Here is a 7,986-nt window from a genome sequence, read left to right as displayed (position 1 = left end):
ATGAGGACGACGGGGCGGCGTCGAGGCGGCGGGGCAGCGGTGTCGGGAGAGGAGAGGGGAAGGGGATCGAGGGCGAGGGCGAGGGAGAGAGAGGGGATAGGTTATCTTCCAACAGGTACATCCATACTAATGGCGCACCTCACCCTGGTGCGCCATAAGTACATCCATACTAATGGCGCACCTCACCCTGGTGCGCCATTAGTATTTTTTTTTCTGATTTCTGCTCGAGCCAACAGGTTATCTTCCACCTGACCTGATCCACACCAAGTTCCCTCTACTAGCTCGACTGGTCAGCAGCCAGTTCTCACACCAGGAGGTCCTGGGTTCGATTCCTAGGCTCCACAATTTTTTTATGCATTTGAAATGTTGTTTGATATTTATTTGTGTTTAAATATGTTCAAACTTGTTTAAATCATAACAGTAATATTTTTTTATAAGACAGTAATAATTTTTTAAAAAATATCATCAAACAGTAATGCCGGTGGAGCGGGGGAGGGTGCGCGGGGTGCGGGGGGGCGGTGGATCGGGGGGTGCTCGGCGGCGAGGGGGACCGGATCTGGCGAGGTGGGATAGCGATTGAGATGGAGGGGGATCGAGATCGAGTTTCCATGAAATTTAAAAATATTCATGATAGTTCAAAAAGTGCCCATGAAATACAATCGAGAAATGAAGGCTACGATTTAAATACAATCGATCTTAGCTAGCTATCTGTTCACAATCTTCTTGCCCTTCTTTTTCGCAAATGGAGTTCTTCTGTGGAACGGACGTCCTTTAGGTAGGGTGGTCCTGCTTCTTGTGGTGTATGCTGCTACTTCATCATCGTCGTCATGTTCGATTCTCGGGTCGCCGTACTTGTCGAAGTCTTGCTCATTGGCTACTCCATCCATTCCGATGATCTTCCTTTTGCCTCTCCTCACGACAACACGACTGGGCTTTGACGGGTCGGTAATGAAGAAGCATTGGTCCACTTGGGAAGCCAGTACCCATGGCTCATTTTTCGCGGTGACGTTTGCGCCTGCGGTCTTGGATTTGGCTTCGGGTATAACCATGGTGGTGAAATACCGGTCTTCTTTTAGGACGCTCTTGGCCCATCTGACACGGAACATCGGGAACTTCTCTCCAGCGTAGCTCAGCTCCCAGATCTCCTCGATCCTTCCGTAGTATCTGTCCTTGTCGTTACCGGTGTAGGATTCCATCGTTACCCCGGAGTTCTGATAACCATCGCTCTTCATGTCCTTGGCCTCGGTGTAGAATGTGTAGCCGTTGATATCGTACGCCTCATAGGTCATCAGGTTGTGCTTGGCGCCCTGTGACAAGGCGAATATGAGTTGTTCTTCCGTGGAAGAATCCTCATGTAAAGGGTACGACAGAAGCTTCTGCTTGAACCAACGCGTGAAACATGAGTTGTGCTCTTTGAGTATATCTCCGTCCGTCCTCTGTTGGCCTCGGTCATTGTACGTCTTCTTAATAAAGGTTTTGTGCTCTACCACCCAAGGATCGACCACGTCTATGTGTTGTAGCGCGACTAGGTTTGCTCTTTCAAAGTCGGCGAGTCGACCCTCGAAGTCGACATGCATTTCGCGGCGACCCTCACGGTGACCCCATCCAGCGAGCCTGCCGAGGTGCCTATTGACGGGCAGACCAACGGGGTTCTCGATGCCTAGATAATTCGTGCAGTAGGAGATGCACTCTTCGGTCAGAAAGCCCCTGGCTATGCATCCCTCTGGACGTGACATGTTGCGAACGTATCCTTTGATGACACCATTCATCCTTTCGAATGGCATCATGCTGTGCAGGAACGTCGGCCCGAGTTGGATGATATCGTCCATGATATGGACCAGCAGATGCACCATAACGTCGAAGAATGCGGGCGGGAAGTACATCTCAAGCTCGCATAGTATCACCACGATCTCTTCCTGTAGCCTTCTGAGTTGCCTCACGCCAACAGACTTCCGAGAGATGATGTCGAAAAAGTTGCATAGGCCAAATAGCGTTTCACGGACGTGCGCGTCCATGATCCCACGGATTGCAACTGGAAGTATCTGCGTCATCAGCACGTGACAGTCGTGAGACTTCATCCCGCTGAACTTCAGCTTCGCTAGGTCTAGGTATCTGCTTATCTTCCCCGCGTAACCGTAAGGAAGTTTTACTCCTACGAGGCAGGTGAAAAACTGCTCGATCTCCTCCTGACTTAGAGTGAAGCACGCGGGAGGGTAGTCATTTCCGGTCTTCTTGGCCTTTTTGCCTTTGCGACGACTTTCCGTGTCCTGCTTCGCATCATCATCATCATCATATATAGCGTGAAGCTCCTGCCTGATGCCCATTGATTTCAAGTCTGCCCTTGCTTTCGGCCCATCTTTGGTCCTCTCTGGCATGTTGAGCAGGGTACCAAGCAGACTCTCGCACACGTTCTTCGTGATATGCATGACATCAAGGCTGTGAGGCACACGGTGGATCTTCTAGTACGGCAAGTCCCAGAAAACAGACCTCGTTTTCCATACCTTCAGCAGCGGCACTGGCGCCTTTTGCTTCTTTCCCGGCTCTGGCGCCTTTTGCTTCTTTCCCGGCAGTGGGCAGTCTTTCCAATTTTTCAACAGCTCGTCTATTTCCTCGCCGCTCCTCGTACGCGGGCGTCCTCGGGGTTCGGTTTCACCATCGAATAGATCCTTGCGTTTTCTCCACGGGTCATCGTCGCGAAGCCACCTTCGATGTCCCATGAACACGGTTTTTGAAGACCCGGGATCTCTATCTAGCTGGTGATACGTTGTGTCATCCATGCACCTGACGCATCTAGAAAATCCGTGGACCACCTGCCCCGCGACATATCCGTAACCGAGATAGTCGTGCACCGTCGTGAGCAGCACGGCTCTCATAGGGAAATATTCTTTCTCTGCGGCGTCCCACGTATTGGCTGGCATTTTCCACAGCGTGTCAAGCTCCTCTTTCAGCAGCCCCAGATACAGATTGATGTCGTTCCCTGGTTGTTTCGGTCCTTCAATTAGCATACTCATGTGAATGTACTTCCTCTTCATGCACAACCAGGGGGGAAGGTTGTACATCCACACAAACACAGGCCAGGTGCTATGTGTGCTTCTCTGGCTGCCAAACGGATTGACTCCATCGGTGCTCGCGCCCAGCACGATGTTCCTTGGATCGTTCCCAAATTCTAGGTCTTCGAAGTTCAACGCTTGCCACTGGCTCGCATCCTTAGGGTGACTCAGCATCTTGTCTTTTTTATCTATCTCCGGATCATTTGCGTCATCTTCTCGCTTCTTCTCCTCCCTATCCGCGTGCCAACGCAGGAGCTTTGCTACCTTAGGGTCCGCGAAATACCGCTGCAGACGAGGAGTGATCGGAAAGTACCACACCACTTTTCGAGGAGCTTTCTTCCTCTTCTTGTATCGAGTGACGCCGCACACCGGACATATGGTAGACTCCGCGTGCTCGTCCCGATAAATGATGCAATTGTTATGCACACATGGTATTTCACGTGCGGTAAATCCAGAGGACACACAATTTTCTTCGCCTCCTCCAAACTGGTCGGGCACTTGTTCCCCTTGGGAAGACGTTCGTGCCAGAATGACATGTTCTCGTCGAAGCATGCGTCGGTCATTTTGTGTTTTACCTTCATCTCCAGAGCCATGAGCGTTACTTTCAGGCGGGTATCCTCGGGCCTGCATCCTTCATACAATGGAGTAACCACGTCTAACTCAAGTTGATCCATCTTGGCTTTCTCTCGGGCGGTAGCTCTTGCGTTATCCGTCTGCTTGAGAAGCAGCTCTTGAATATGAGGGTCCTGCACCCAGCCCATCGATGGTCCAGCGTCGTCTGCTCCACCGGCATCATCATCTTCATGATCATGCCCGTCGTCTGCTCCGGCATATTCCTCATCATCATGTCCTGCATCTTCTACATGATGACTGTGTACAGCATCACCGTCGTGATCATCTCCTGGGGATTCTTCGTCTTCTCGCCCGCCCGAGCCGCGGTGGTTGTCTTGCTGCCCTTCCTCATTTCTTGCCCGGCCCCCATGGACGACTTCGTAGTCATCTTCATCACCTTGCCACCGATAGCCATCCATGAAACCACGCAAGAGCAGGTGGTCCCGCACCTGCCCGGATTCCGGGTCCGCAATAAGGCTCTTCAGCTTGCGTCTTCGACACGGACATCTTATCTCCGTCTCGTTCTTTTGAAGCATCTCGGCCTTCGCGGACCTCAAAAACCTATTCACGATGCCTTCGGTCATCATGCGGACCATGGTCGCCTGCGGGGTAGAGCAAAACGATATTTTAGAACCAAGAAAAAATTTGGCATGACTTTCCCTAAAAATAGGACCAAAAAGAATGCTTAATGCCAAAATTCTCGCCGAAACGGAAATGAATCAACATTCCGGCAAAATATTGGCAACTATCGCATTTCAAATACCGGTACACCTCCAAACACAAACACATATGCAACACCATAAACATATGCAACACCACGAACATACATAGATCTAGCTAGGCCATAAAAAGTGCAAGTGCACATTGTTGTAGGGAGAACAACATAAATATAGCTTCCCCCCTTACTTACCTATCAAAACAAGGTAATTTAACCACTTAAATTGAATGAATCTATAGTGGAAATGAGGTGAAAAAGAGGAGGCACCCGAGAAAAGGAGGAGGTGGAGAGAATGAAGTGGGGAGAAAGTGAGTGTGGGTAGGAGAGGCTGTCCAAAATATCTTGTTGCTGCCCACTTACTAATGGCGCACCAACTCTAAATGCGCCATTAGTAATCCAGGTTACTAATGGCGCACCTTCTGGTGGTGCGCCATTAGTAGTTTTGCAAAAAAAAAACATACTAATGGCGCACTGTTCCACAGTGCGCCATTACTAGTTTAAACTAGTAATGGCGCACGGTGGAAAAGTGCGCCATTAGTAGTTTTGCAAAAAAGGGAATAAAAAATATAATAAAAAAACATTAGTGGCGCACTTTCCGGCAGGTGCGCCATTACTAGTTACAACTAGTAATGGCGCACTGTGTCTGGATGCGCCATTAGTATGTTTGGATAGGCGCACTAGTTAAAAAAAAATTGATACTAATGGCGCACCCTGGGCCAGGTGCACCATTACTAGTTACAACTAGTAATGGCGCACTGTGTCTGGATGCGCCATTAGTATGTTTGGACAGGCGCACTAGTTAAAAAAAATTTGATACTAATGGCGCACCCTGGGCCAGGTGCGCCATTACTAGTTACAACTAGTAATGGCACACTGTGTCTGGATGCGCCATTAGTATGTTTGGACAGGCGCACTAGTTAATTTTTTTTTTCATACTAATGGCGCACCCTGGGCCAGGTGCGCCATTAGTAGTTTCAACTCTAATGGCGTATCAGAAGGTGGTGCGCCATTAGTATATACTAATGGCGCACCACTTGTCAGGTGCGCCATTAGTGTCAATCCCATCTATAGCCCTTTTTCTAGTAGTGACGCGTCAACTTAGTTTTTTTGGGGGACGCGTCAACTTAGAAGGCCCACAAGTGTGTGGCAGAGAACATATAGCCCATTTGCGATTTCTAAGAATGTACAATCCATTTTTTAATTCTAATGGAATTTACTACAGCCCATTTATAGTTTGTTAAAAGTACAGCCCATTTTCTAGCTAGGACAATGATTAATAATTTCAACCAACCGCTCAAAACAGAATTCAAAAAAAAATTCCCACATTTTTATGGGATCCGAAATATTTTTATCCGAAATTTCTAGTCAGATTAAATATAATTTCAAAATAAAGTTGTATTACGTTAAAATCTAACGAAATATTGCGCGCGCAACAAGTAATGAAATTAAAATTTTCAAATTCCGAAAATGATATATATTTTAAACTAATTACGCGTTTGGTGCATTTTTTTATAGTTACTTCCGAGTTATTATAATTACATCCCATTTATTATTTCTTATAGTCCATTTTCTTGTTAAGCCTAATGCATACCTCCTAGGAAAGTTTGCAGCCCAGCGGGGGGAGAATAACAAGTTGACTCGGATATTGTGTACAACTGTCGGCCAAGTTGCATTGCTGATGTTGAAAAAAGGCCTGTGTAGTACAGTACAACCTAACATGGCTAGTCAGCCCACATTCAGCGACGCCGGAGAGGCCCAAACAAGGCTTCTGTACATGAAGTCACTGAAATCAATTAATAGCTGAAGAAAAAAGTTAGATTACAGTGGAACCTAATTAAAAGCTGTCACGAGCAAAGAAATAATTCAACGGGTCCCACTTGTGCGTGTGTGCGTGTGCGTGTGAGGGAGAGAGAGAGAGACCCATCGGTCGATGCTCGTAAATACATCTTTCAGCCATATGCATTGCTGATGCTCAGTAAAAACTTATATAGTTGACACAATCATATAGAACATCATAGCACACTGAACTTGCATACAAAAATTTCACGCAGGTGGCACAATCAGGATGGAAGCAGTGGATCGCTACAGGTAGGGCTATGTTGAAACCAACGAACTCGTACATAATGGTTCATCGTCTTTATCAATGACAGGGAAATATCTTGAATGCTATGCAAAGAAAATAGACAGACAACACAATAAGTTCTGCTAGCACATTAAGTTGACGTACAACCCTTTCTAAAAAAAGTTCAGGTACAAAATTAGAACAGGTCACAATCAAATGTACTGGCACATCAGTGCTTCATACCCATAGCTCGGATTTAACTAGGATCTGACAAGATTCAGTTGTTACCTCAAATTAGAGCACATCCAGGCAGCCAGCCCTGCCTCTTCTCCCAAAGAAGCAGCGGCCTCCGCCGCGCGATGGAGTAGGCCCTATGCCATCCATCGTTCCGAGCAACACGGGGAAAGTCTAGCGTTGACTCCTGTAATGGACGTCGTCGACGGACCCAAGCACCAGTGGCGGCGGCAGGACTTCGATTGATGGATTGACCACTTCTTCGACATGCACGAACACTCGATACAGGTAACGTGGTCCGCGGCGGCCTTGGTGGCGACGAATAGTACAACCCCGGTTCCTGCACCAATATCTCAACACCAATCACCTTCGGTATGGTGGACGGCTTCTTCATCCATGCCATAACCGTCAGAGCCCAGCTGTCTGGAGGAACAAACATACTTACGAGCTCACCTCCAAGGTCGTTAATAAGCTCATTCATGGACTCGCTGTTCCAAGCATGTCGAGGCATGCCATGGAAGGTAAGCTTTGTTAAAAACTCAAGCTCAGAGGGCACCGAGCCTCATCCTAGGTGCCACCGATCAAAGCTCACCAGCGCGCCATCACAGAACAAATGCCGGGAAGATTTGAATACACGAGTGCAGTCAAAAGTTGTCCGGAACCTGACGAAGAAATCAGCTGATGGCGGACAGACTTCGACGAGCAAGTCACTTATTTGGATGTCGTGCGCAATGCCAAGAGCTTTGACAAGGTCATCCGGCGAGACGGGAGGTCGGTCGCCGTTGATGGTTACCATCAGCACTTTGCCGGCAAACTGGTCGTCAAGCGCCGCCATGCCACTGTTGAGAGACAGCACGCAGTGACCGAAGGCAGGCCGGACCTCAGGATCCCCGGCTCGGAGATCCACGTTGACTGGCGACGTGATAGTGAGCTTGCTCCCGAACTCCTAGGGCTCGCCGTGTAGACACAGTTTTCCATAGCAAACAGAGCCTCTCTGCCATCAAGGTCCTTGCCAACACTGATCTCCTGGTTAATCGGATAATTGAGTCCGAGAAACAGAGAGTGTAAACCAAGGCTGTTTACCCGCCTCCAACTAAAAAATCCCGAAGGCCCCAACAAGCTAGTATCCTGCTCATAGACGTAACAACCCCTGTCCGGATACTCACGTATTTCACGGTGCTTGTATACAGTGGAGTTTTTGCAATATAACTTTTCCGGCTCATGTGTCCGAATGATCAGCAGTCTTATGCCGTCGTCTGATCGAGCGGGGAACCAGTTGTGCTTCCCAGTTTTTGGCAAAGGTGGTGTGA

Source organism: Triticum aestivum, chromosome 1D (genome assembly GCF_018294505.1).
Source record: "Triticum aestivum cultivar Chinese Spring chromosome 1D, IWGSC CS RefSeq v2.1, whole genome shotgun sequence".
Taxonomy (NCBI): domain Eukaryota; kingdom Viridiplantae; phylum Streptophyta; class Magnoliopsida; order Poales; family Poaceae; genus Triticum; species Triticum aestivum.
This window is presented reverse-complemented; position numbering follows the sequence as displayed.